This window comes from Sinohyriopsis cumingii, unplaced genomic scaffold, assembly GCF_028554795.1.
Source record: "Sinohyriopsis cumingii isolate HCF-2022 unplaced genomic scaffold, ASM2855479v2 utg001527l, whole genome shotgun sequence".
Lineage (NCBI taxonomy): Eukaryota > Metazoa > Mollusca > Bivalvia > Unionida > Unionidae > Sinohyriopsis > Sinohyriopsis cumingii.
The window spans coordinates 2,364,613-2,378,578 of NW_028316012.1; positions in this window are offsets into that span (position 1 = coordinate 2,364,613).

The window sequence follows — 13,966 nt, forward strand, 5'->3', positions numbered from 1 at the left end:
TTGTCAGTCAATAGTGCTGATTGATAGGTATACGAAACAACATGATGGCATGTCATGGCTTACAGTCGACAATGTTCTTACCGTTTTGAGAAGGATGATGTCTTATGTTTAACATATACAATACCAGAGTAAACAATTACCCAATAATATTTTGATCTCGATGCTCTTGATAAGGGGGCGTGGGTGGCCGACTGGTCTAAAGCTTTTGCCTTTATAGTTGGCTGCCTTCTCACCTCTGTCCGCGTGGGTTCGAGTATTGGACTTGGCCGGTGTAAATATGTGGGAAAGCTTGACACTAGCTTCCCACGGGTTGGTGGTTCTTACCATAGTTATCTGGGGTTCGTCTTCCACCGTTTATTCTGGCCGCCATCTATAACCTGCCTTGCACAGTGGAATGGCGTTAAACCCCAAAAGAAAAGAACCTTTGACAGGTATCTAGTGGCAACGGTTAGTATTAATAATGAGTCAAAATGTACCATTTTTACAAATATTTGGCATGACTTGGCCCTGGTTCGAACCCACGACCTCCAACATCCGGGCGCTCTAACCACTAGGCCATCGGAGCTGTTCCGATTGTAATGGAGACATGGATAATAATTATACAAATGTGCATTTTGCTGATTTGAGTCCCTGCTTTGTACAAAAATTAATATTAGCTTTTTTAAACACATATTGCAAGATGAGTCATACAATCAGTTTGGATTAGTGTAGACATGGATAATAATTATACAAATGTGCGTTTTGCTGATTTGAGTCCCTTGTTTTGTACAAATATTAATGTAAGCTTTTTTAAACACATATTGCAAGATGAGTCATACAATCAGTTTGGATTGACATTAAATTCCATATTTCAGAACTACAATGTGGCTGGGCTTGAAAGGCGTTCTTTAAATTCCAAAGTTTGGAAATTACAGTGCAGCCTAAGTTCTCTTCCTCGCACTAGTTTAATGAAACCAAGTGGGTTACTATGTACACGATCCCAGCATTTGGAATTAAAAGCTAAGGGAGTAGAGGTGCGGTGGGTCGGGTGACAATTCTGAAACTCTTGAACATTTTCAAATAAATTATATGGTCGGGTGCTTCCAGTGAAATGTTAATGCTAGTGGTTTTGAAGAATGATTCCAAAACTACAAATGTTTATTTAAGGATTTCAGATATAAAACAATATATATATTCATTCTTGATAGTACTGGGATACATTTCATCAATGCGAATAATAGCATTATCATCAGGGTCACACATTATTTAATACACCGCACTGAAATAAGCTGCAATAATCATGACAGTAGTAGGATCTAACAGAGTGCATTTCTAGGAGTAGAATTGCAATGAAAATCGAAGATCTCATAGCATCTAGGAGTGACCTGTACAATGATTAAACAACAACGTCGTTCGAAATGATGGAAAAGAAAATCGGTTTCCAACATCTAACATCAGAAATGAAAATGTAGGTAAACCAATGGTATATCATTGTCGTAAAATATTCATACGATTAAACTCGGGGTGGGGTGGGGTGAGGGACTGCATGTTTTGCTACCATAACATATCTATATACAACAAACAAGTAGACATACAGCAATTTTAAAACTTTTAAAGAACATCATCAAAAGGTAAAGAGTATGTTCTTGTCACGTGGACGACAAGCTGATAATGAATAACTAAATAGCTGAGAAACCAGCAGCAAGCATTATTCCGTTAAAATAATTGATGAAAAAACAGTTGATGAATATCTATGTCAAGGAGAGCATAGTGTTTCAGTTATTGTTTTTAAGGACAACGATATTTGAGAATCTGAAACAGGGACTAAAACAGCGCATTAGAGCATGAAATGGTAAAGACATGCATACCGTGCAAATTAGTATGTATCACTGTACCGAAAACGGAACTACATCCAAAGACATCAGAGATAACAAAATAATCGCAAACATATACAACGCGTGGAAGTCGAATTGTGTACGAATTTAAATGGCCCAAATTTTACAGAAGGAACAGTGATCGAAACTTAATACATTGAAAACAAGCAGAAAGTGGAAACATTGCTTGCGATATATATGCTGTTAATTAAATCAGAGAAGTGCAAACTGACAGAACAGATAGATACAGACCAGCATGTCGCAATATCTATACATACGTTATGTGTATGGAATGACCAAGGGACTGCCTGGATAATACAGAGGTACTAAAGCAGAAATGTACTTCTGAAAAGCCAGATTAAAGACGCGGCAAATGGAATAGTTGTTCTAGGGCTCATGGTCGGAGCTGAACGCGTGCACAACAGTAAAATTGTATTGCTACATTTGTTTGGTTGTTGTTCTTTTGATGTGAATGGATTAGGGTTGGCTTTTTAAGAAATTACTTCAGCTCTTCCTACAACCTAAATTCCGCATTGCTTCTCTGCAATGTGGGTACATTTTCATCTTATTGCTCTGGGTTCGTATGTTGTTGACCCTACTAAAAGAGACCATGTCATGCCAATACACATATCAACAATGAGTACAATCGACCAAATATATATATATATATATATATATATATATATATATATATATATATACATACGTACATATGCATGTCCATGTCAGTATGTGTAGTGTATGTGTGAGTGTGTATGTGTGTGTTAGCATAATAACCAATTATTGTGCCTAAATTGTCCAAAAAGGATATCGAAATTCATTCAGGAAACACTTACTTGTATGTTTACTGTTTCCACTGTTTGAACAACTCCTAATTTAACAAAACGTACGGCAAGTAGTAAACCTCCATTATAAACAACTATTTAAAATAAAAATTCTTTCTCATCAGGGGTTATGTGTGAAACAAAGCGAAGACAGCTTTTGTTCCCTTCTATTGTTTTCTGCTAATGACTTTCAAGTAATCGGTACGTCACAAGCACAGGTATAAATTAAACCCTATAGTTTAAATGAATCGGTAATTGAAATTACTGACATGTTCCTGTGTAATGCTCATCTAATTGCAAACGGCATAGACCCCATGCTACGCTGGTTGATCAGTGTGGACGGTGTTCGAATAAAATATATGCAGGATGATATCGTATCTCAGCATATATTTACCTTATTATTTGTTTAGGGCGTTCCTGTGTACTTTGTATTGAGAAAATATCTCATTGTCTTAGTAATTTGTACAGCCTGTTTGCAAATAACAAACCTTTACATTTTACCGTCCCTATTTTCATTGCTCTTGAATTCCTTACCCCTTTCAGATGGTTCGTCGCTTATGTTATTTAAATTGAGCCAATGTAAACCTGTATAAAATCGCATGAATTAAAATGCATTACTTTCATGTTACTGTTAACTATGTTAAGACAGTCTTTCAACTGCAGATAAGGAATGTAAGAATCTCTGGTGGTAATATAAGTTGTAATTTTGGCGTTGGACAACACTGAATTATAAAAGAAAGAAATCTGATCGCTATAGTGGAGGCGTAGGTGTGTTCAGTTTTAGTATCGAGTGGTTCTGAAGAAAGACCTTTCTCATATATATTATACAATATTGATATAGTTAAGATCTTCCAACATTATGTTGTGATTTAAGTTGTACACCTTTGTTTCGATAATAAACTGAGAAGTATTTAATTATTTTACAAAACTATTGCCTCATCGGAACGACTCACTTATCTCTAATGTATCTAGTAATGAATAACTGTTTTGAGGTTCATGTGTTCATTTGTCTGAGTTTATAACGCTTCACATGTAACAGCTACCTCAGGAGTTTTGCAAGCTGTTTATAAAATGCAGTTTAATCCGAAGCATAACATGTCAAACCTTCTGTTTTAAACACAATCGTGTTTGTTTGCTTTACTGGTTGCAGTCATTTAAGAATCGTGCACACACAAAACCATCCAATAATATAGAATGTGGAAAGAGTTCTCTAAGTTCTAAGCCCATTTAACTTTCTTTTGTTGAGGTAATTACCCCATATATCATACGACGATGTCTGTTCTCCCTTTGTGCGAAAATGTAAAATACTTTCCATTAATATGTTTATCGCTCCTGTGACTTAAGGGTTTAGAGAGTCCGTCCGCATCTGATGCGGGAGGTAGCGGGATCGAACCCCCGCCGAGTCATGCCAAAACTTATACAATTCGTACTTGCAGCTGCCTCATTTAGCTCTCATCATTAAGATGTTAGTATTAAGACTGGTCAGCCTAGTGTCAGGATAATATGAATTGTGGGACATTGTGTTACATGTCTGAAGCATGATGCCCCAGTGTTAGACTTCACTAAAAACTGCCACACTGCAAACACCGTAGCGATACGATATAATAATTTGTAAAGCTACGTTAAAAATTAAAATCGCACACATACACACACACACACACACACACACACACACACACACACACACACACCACTAACTCCAATTCTGGAATAATTGTAAACGGCTTTAATCCCCCACGGTTAGCAATACATTTTCCGTTATGAATTCGTAATCCATTTGAAAATAAGGTTGGGCTGCCTTGAACTTCTAGCTCCGGTCCCATTGTAATGCCTACATAAGATAAGACTGAATGTTGCGTTTTAAGAATATGTGTTTTGTTTACACATTATATATGTAGATAAATGAATACATCAGTGTAATTAAAAGTAGTTTTCTCATTGTTTCCAAATGATATGGAGTGTCTGCTATTCAGATATGCAAGCAAGAACTATTCACTTATAAGCATTCAATACAAATTGCTGGATTAACAATCGCAGTCTTCGATGCTTAAAATTGTCTTTGTTTTGGAGGTTTTGTTCGTTGTAATCATATATTTTTAATACCTTAGCTGGTAGAAAACCAAGTCTACTAGACTTTATAGATAAGTAAACACAAGCGCATTTTTTTAAATGTTTCATTTGTTAAACTGATTGTACAAAATAATATGTAAAATGTTAGACGCAAAACCTGATTACAGGATACTCCTTTCCAACCTTTATCTCAGAGAACGTGTCAACTGTCTTTCTTAATTCAAAGCACCACTAGAATAGAAGGCATTAGTTGAAAGACAACCATATAAGCACTCATTCTTGAAAATCCCAAATTCAATTGTTAGTATTATGCAGATACACAAAGAATATTTATCACATCACGGACACCTAAAATGAATAGCTTTGTTCAGACAAATACAGTATAGGATGAAGCTCTGAGATGAGTTTTGTCTGTTGTTGCAGAATATCATACGATTTCAATGTCATGTTAAAAACCTGTTGCAGGGTCAGCTGTACGACTTGACTGGTATTACTGGACTTTTATCCAGATACCGCAGTGTTTCTTGCAAAATGATAATTCTTTATTATGTATTATGCAGAGACACAATACTAATTTTATAAAGGATCTTATTTTGTTTGAATTACGGTGTGTTATTTTTTGCTTTCATTTAAGAATAAACAATCAAATTTCAATATTAGATGCAAAATCTGACCCAAGGATCTGGGTTACCAAGATTTGCCCTGAAAAGAAGTCAAATATATATGATAGCTCAAAAACGGTTCGTCTCGACTCAGAACCTAAGCGCTACAATTTCAATGACACAAATCATCATATTTTCTCAATGCGTCTTAACAAGAAATCAAACATGTTTTGTCAATGCATCCTTACTATGATTTTGCAATATATAAAGCTTGTTGATGCAGCAACATCAAAAGGTCTTGTATGACGTTATACAACATGTTTACACATCAGCTTTGAATTGTTGCTGTTGTTGTTGCTGTTATAAGTTTAACGTCGCTTTACAACACATGCTAGGCTATACATGGCGGCCTGAGGAAAAGCCCGCAAAAATCCCTGGAGGAACTACTGACCCAAGGTCGAAATGATTAACTTCTGTAAAACCTCCTGTTTACATACCAATATTAGAATGACATCTAATAAATGCACACACACACACACACACACACGCACACACACGCACGCACACACACAAACAGAGACAGAAAGACTTTAAAGTTTAAGCTTCCGGAAATTAAAAACTCTTCTGTACATTTATATGGGAGCATTTACTTGTTGTTATGGAGTTATTTGTATAAACACGCAATAAAATGTAGTACGAGCTCATATTAAAACGGCTCATAAAAATCTCTTTAAAGCTTTATCATTCTTTGTCTCTCTGTCTCTGTCTGTCTCTGTATGTATTTATGTCTGTCTATCTCACTGCCTGTACAAGAGAGAGAGAGAGAGAGAGAGAGAGAGAGAAAGCATACCCAGAATATGCGAAATATGTAATATGACTCTCAAGGACTCTATTCTCTCTCCCCTCTCTCTGTATTTTCGTTTACAGTTGTTTATTTTTTAAATATCTTTTAGTTTTAAGGTCGCAAGACAGATCGATGCTAGAGTATAGTGTCTTGATCAGGATACCTATCTCACCTTACCTATGAAATATTAAATCTGAATGTATTGATGAACCGTAAGACACCAAAACTTATGTCGAAACAAAAATACAGTTTATACAATGTAAAAATAATATGAGAGTACGGTAGTAATCTCCATGACGACTTAAGTTGGGTCTGAATCAGCTTTGTTTATCCTATTTCTAATCTTTATTGTCAAACATATGTGAAGAAAGGGACTCCTTGTTTATGTATGTTACCCAGTAATTTCTTCGAGATATGAGGTTGAATCACAAAGAGGGAGTATACTTTTACAACACCACGGAATCACGCAGATATCGGTATAGCTGTTGTGCTATTTCAAATATTTTCGTGCTTAAGTTCTTATCAACAGTCAAGGAGAAAGCGTACAACTACTTTCAAAACAGAATGACGAACACTTTCGGTAACGAAATTTAGACCTCATTTCATTACTATTGTACAGACAAACATACATATAGTATGTGTCATATACGGGGCCAGAGTTTAACCATAGCAAATCAGATCAGAAATATACTTGTTTTTCTACATCAACCCACACCGTCTATTACTGCATTAATATTTGTCTATGCAATCTCCTTATAGCACAAAACTTTTTTTCTTAAACAGATTAAGTAACGAAATTAGCAATTTAAATTAGTATGATGCAAGTCGGGGTATGTGTTGGTGTGTAGGTTGTTGGAGGAAGAATTAAATATGACAGAAAATTAAGAAGAGAAAAGAATTGATACATCTATTGTGACATACATACATACATACATACATACACACACACACGCATGCATGCATGCATACATACATGCATGCATACATACATACATACATACATACATACATACATACATATATACGTAGATACTTACGTATTTACATACATACTTGTTTGTTTATTTATCCTATGATCCTTTCTTTTTTCAAACATTTTTGCTACGTATAAATTTAAAAGGACTGCATATATATGACAAGCTAAAATAATTTCAACAAAGAAACATCGGCCTGAGTGTTTTTACGAATTGTTGGGAACTGGAAAAATAAATATGTACACCGTTTTCATAAATTGCAATCACGACCAGAATATTGACGTCTTTTTCCTGACTGAAACATGGCTAAAACATCTGGCGATGAGCCCAAGTGTGTGGATCTAACACCCACTGGTTACTCCATCAAGTCGTTCCCCCGTAATTCTCGCGGAGGTGGAATTGCTGTCATCACAACGAACTCCATGATAATACGTCTTAACCACACCACAACATTCAATTTCGACCACACATCGTTTGAACTAGTCCAAACCAGACTCACACTAGAGCAAATGTCAGTCCATTTTGTCAGCCCACACCGCCCTGCTCCTAGTAGAAAAAGCAAGCTGGCTGACTCTCTCTTCTTGGAGCAGTTTCTTAATCTCCTGGACTATGGAAATTTGATAGGTGGCAACCTGATTATTCTTGGAGATTTCAACTTTCACTTTGACTGTCCCGGAAACTCAAATACATCAAAACACATACATTCCATTAATGTTTTCAACCTCAAAATGTCAGTTAAACAACCCACCCATAAACATGGTCACATTTAAGACTGGATTCTTCATAGACCTGATGTTAACATTCTACGGTCCTCCCTGGTATCCCATGACCTTGCATCAGATCACCTCTGGATTATATGCCATCTTGACGTATCAGTCCCTAACCCTCCACCTTTATCTGCTACTAAGAGAAATCTGCGTATGATAAATAGAACCAAACTAATGCACGACATCCAAGCTAACCTAACAACTTGCTTACTTCCTACCGCAGAACAATTCGATACTTGCCTGCGTTCATTGCTTGACAAACATGCCCCAGCTACCAAGTGCAGAGTATCAATACAAATGTGTTCTCCATGGTATAGCAGTGTTAGGGACCAGAGTTGCACTGCTAAAAGAGACTGCCGTAAAGCTGAGAGGCTCTGCTTTCTACTAGACTCGCTATTCATAAGCAAATATATGAAGCCACTAAGAAGAATGTCACAAATATAGTCCATGCAGCGAAATCAGCCCACTATACTACTAAGATCATGGAAAGTTCCGGCTGCAAAGAGCTCTTCGAGATTACTAACAAGCTAATGTACACCATTTCCAACTACCTTCTCTCCGGTCGACCTTCCGGACATGTTTGCAGATTTATTCCGTGGCAAAGTACAAACCAGTAGATATAAGCTTGACACCACAATTTCAATTGACTCGTCGTCATCATACAGTTGGGATACAGAATCTGAGCGGCAACCATTAGCAGCATTTGAACCTGTCACTATGGATTTCGTACGTACAATCCTGATGAAGAGTGCACCAAAGTCACGTGAACTTGATCCAATTCTAACATCACTGCTGCTTGAGTGCTTAGATCGAGTATTGTCTTCACGAACTGATGTTATTAATACATCTATCTCATCCAGGGAATTCCCATCATTTTTCAAAACTGCCATTGTATAACCTCTGCTGAAGAAACCAACATTAGACCATAACGATTTAAAGACCTACCACCCAGTTTACAATCTCTAATTCATAAAAAAATCTTAGAAAAGGTTGTTATATCATAGCTTGTATCTCATCTAAATTCAAACAGTCTTTTTAGCAATGTGCAATCTGCATATCGCCCTTGCCACAGTACTGAAGCTACTCTTCCTCTTCTAAAAGTAGTTATTGACATTCTCTCTGCGTTGGATAGCGGAAGGATTACAGTCCTCACATTCCTTGATTTGTCGGCAGCATTTGACATAATAGACCATGATATATTACTTCACCGCCTCTAGCATGTATTTGACATTCATGATACAGCCTTACTGTGGTTCAAGTCCTACTTGGTCAACAGGACACAAATTTTATCTGCAAATGGAATACACTCCAGCTCAGTTGATATATGTTGTGGTGGCCCACAGGGGTCTGTTCTTGGACCTGTTCTCTTCATTTTGTACACTCAGTCACTCTCAAGTGTCATACATCATCATCCAGTGTCTCACCAATTGTACGCTGATGACACCCAAATATACAAATCTAGCCAGCCAACTGAAGTTGATGCTACCATCCAAGATGTAGAGAGGTGCATTTATGATGTGAAATCATGGATGACATGTAACAAGCTGCAGATCAATGATGATAACATCGAGGCCATTCTGATTATAACACAAAGACTTTATTATTCACATCATTTACCTCAAACAATAAATATCAACACCAACATTAAATTCACACAATCAGTACAAAACCTAGGTGTTACTCTGGACAGTACCCACACATTGCACCAACATGTCATGAACATATGCAAGGCTGCATATTTTGAGCTGAGACGCATCAGCTCCATTCGCAAATATCTTTCAGTTAACATTTGTGTGTTCATTAGTAATTTCAAGACTGGACTACTGTAACTCAGTTATGTCTGGTTCATCTCAATATTTGCTAAAGAAACTTCGAAAAGTTCAAAACACAGCGACTCGGATCATCCGTATAGTACCACGATCAGAGCACACTTCCCCGCTGCTCTGTACCCCACACTGGATATACATTCGATCCAGAATCAAACACAAATTTTGTTCTCTGTGCTATGTTTCACTGTCGGACTCTAGTCCAACATACCTATCCGACCTCACCCATGTGTACACACTATCAAGATACTTACACTCCTCTTCTGACAATCGTATACTCATTATTCCCACTATGAAAGTCATATGGACAGCGTTCTTTTGCATAGCAGGGCCCAGCAACGTGGAAAGAATTGCCCACTGAACTTAGACACAAAGACACAGTGATCACATTCAAGAGGGTTCTCAAAACTCACTTATTTCGACTGCAATAACAAACTTAAAGACCTAATAAGGTTTCTTAACTTAAATATTCTCAGCATGTTTTTTAATATTTTCTAATTTCATGGTGTTTGTTTTTGTAATCATATTATTATATGTTTTTTATCTTATAGGTGTTGCCTAATGTTGTAAAGCATAGAGCAAGAACAGAGCAATTTGGAAAGAGTTTTCAATACTCTGGTACAATTCTGTGGAATAAGCTTCCACTACATGTAAAATCTGTTGAAAATATAGGAGTATTTAAGAAAAGATATCATTAGCATGTATGTGTTTCTAATAGATAATGGAATTTAGTATTTTAATACTAAACATGTTAAAATAAACACTAATTATTGCTATCTTCATATAATATGCATTGTTATACTCTCCTTAAGAGGGCCTCAAGGGAGAATAGTCCTTGACTAATGAGTCATCCTCTATAAATAAAGCATTATTATTATTATTATTATTATTATTATTATTAAAGCGCTTAGAGCTTCTAAAGATTATGCGCTATACAACGTCCTCATTATTATTATTATTATTATTATTATTATTATTTGTATTATTCAACCTAAGATAAGAAAATAACTAACTCTGATTAGAATAAATGTTGTGATATATGCTGAGTATTCACATATGTCCAATATTTTATGTTCTACTCCATTGTACCTATTATAGCAGAGACTACTATATGTTCTTTTATTTTTACTGGATAAACAGTTTTTCGTTACGAAACGAAGAAAACTCCGTTCACCGACATTTTGTTCATGAATATGCCACTGTGACAGGAAGTGTTTTTCTTCTGTATATATTAGTGCTGTACAAAGTTTTTGACACCACGGGCCACTGTCAAATTTGTTTTGAAGCCGAGGGCCGCAGCAGAAAACCTAAAAGCAAATACTATACAAATTATTCACAATTGTTTACCTGGTTAAGAAGATATACTATGAAAAAATTGCTCGTTGGCTGGCGGGCAATTTGAAATCTTTCCGCGGCCGCAGGTTGGACAGCACTGGCATAGATAATTCCTTTCCCAATATTTTGTTATATTTCTTATTTTGTCTCTTGTTTTAGTCAGTTGCAGCTTGGAATGTACCAACCATAACAAATTCGTCGAGTTTCTTAGGGCTAAGTTTCTGTTTAGTCAGAAAAATACTGCCATTAACAAGTAGTTGTTGAATATGCCAATGTGTAAGGAAGTCTCATATTTCCTATATAGATCATACTGCTTTTTCTTTGGTAGCTAAATGTTTGTTTTGCAGCACCCATAGCATATTCATTAGCTGCTTAGACAGAAAATGACCATCGTAATTCTTCTATATGTTACTCTCTATTATACCATATCTTTCTTGTTTGCTTGTTCCGTTTATGGCCTCTTTGCAACCATTACATTTGTGTTATTCTGTTTCCAAGAAAGAAGTTTTGATCACATCATTAATTTCAACGATTAAGTTGTTTAATTAACCCAGAAGCGACAGTGCAAAATTGTGCCATTTATCCGTGACACGAAAAGAATTGCTTCGAGATGTATTTATAATAAATCCTTTGACTCAAATTGTGTTTGTAAGTTTAAGTGTGCTTTTTGTTGCAGTATGTACTATTCATACGGAACGACGTTCAGTACAGATGATATCTACATGGTTCCTCTACTCTCTGCAGTCATTTATTGGACTGTCATCCGCTGATACAAAGCTGCAGTGTTTTGTATTACATTTTCATGATCTGGTTTAATTTTGTAAAGATGTTATTTATCTATCTATTTATGTTTATATGTGTGTGTGTGGAGAGAGAGAGAGAGAGAGAGAGAGTATAGCTGTTTCCACTTTTATGTTGTCTTGTCCTGGCATCAAGATAGACGGCTTCAATAAAATCTATCCCAAATATCCCGTACAATACTTACAACGGAAACAAAACAAGAAACGTCCGAAAGAAAAAAAGGAATAAAACTGCACTGTAATACTTTCGATGTTACACAATGAGTAGAATTTCAAATATAATTATATCCCTTTGATATTACGTGCTTGTTTAATATTATCGTTGTTCTTATTAGTTTTTACTCTGACAATTTCTTAGTAGCAATAATCTTTGAAGTGCTAGTACTTGTCCTAATATCAGTGGCTGTAGAGGTAATTGCTCTTTATTGTTTTGAAGACAGAAGACAAAAAAGGAGTAAAAATATAAATCAATTTATCAATAGAAAGTTCCAACGTGTTAGGTTAAAGAACAAAATAATAATCTTGGACTATTGGTTAGGTCCTTTTATTACACCAAAAAAAGGAAGCAATATGCGATTCTTTGGATAATATATATGTGTTCTAACTCTACGATTTTAGAAATTTAATTTCGCATGTGACATTCTCCATTGTGCTTAAATTTGAAATAACTTTATAGGACACTTGGTCTATTTAGGACAAATTTACAAATAATAATCCGTGCCGATACCTAGTTAGTACGCTTCATATTCAGAAATACTGAGCTTGTTGTTTGCCTCCATCATTGTGTTGTACTGGAACTGTCAGGTTCAATATTAATCTCTTGCGAATTGCTTCATATAGGTGGTTGTACAAGAACTATCAGTAGAAGAAAAAAATTGAATTAGCTTATGAATGTGTGTGCGAATTAATTGTTACATAGACAATATTATGTATGTGCTAGATGGTTTTTATAATTTAATTGCAATCAGTGAAATTCTTCAAAATCAATGAAAAGCTGAGTATTTTTAAGTCTAATGGATACATGATAAGGATATGTTTTCTGTACATTGTTGCTTGCATATGTGCGCACCGACTTATATAATGCACACAGTGACAAACTATTGGTGTGTGTATATATAAGTTAGAGACAAGAACACGATAAAATCAACCGTTGAGAATTGTCATATAATAAGTCAAGAAATAACTTGGTTACGCCTGAGAAGGATTGGGTTGTTTTCGTGCTATATGCGTACAACGTTACTTAGGGTGGATAATTGTTTTCTTGTTAAGTGACTGACCTAGCATGCATCTCGTCGTAGACCCCTTGCGGCGAGACACACAAAAATGGCGGTATGCATAGTATTTTACCCTTGCTAATACTCATTTTTCTGTATATTTAAGGCAAGTTTCTGTTCTAATCGGCACATTGGTCTTTTGGGATCTTGTCAAGGAGTGTATGCTCTCCATTTCATTCTATATCCATAGGGATAAGTGTTACATTTTATTTTATTTGCAAATTATTGCACCTTGGCGTAGTAAGCGGATTGAAATGATTAAAAACATGATAATATTTATTCTTGATGCTGTAACATAATGTTCATTTGTTATTTTTGTTATTTTGTTACACCTTAGCGCAATAAAGGGATTGGAATTGATAATCACGCGGAAATGATATACATCATGGTAGACGTTTTCTAATGTTTTGTAATATCATTGCCTAGTGATTTGATCCTTTGTTGTATCGGTTCGTTTTTTTATATATTATTCTATCTTAGTATAGTATAGTTTATTGAGATTTACAATCCACTATTGAGAACATGGTGATAGCTAAACTTAATGCCACAACATTCTGTTCATTTGTATTCATTTAGTATGTTTTGCGCCTTGCCGCCTGAAAGAGGATTGAAATTGGTAGTCATGTCAAGTTATAGCTTGAAGTCCCTCAACATTTCCGGAGTGACTGGAATTTTCTATCACGTGGACGAGATGGAAAAAATGCATGGATCAGTTTACACGCAAAATGTATCACAGTGTTGTTAGTGTTTGCTTCAAGATGCATTCAATTATCATTGGTCATGGTTTAATTTCGCGT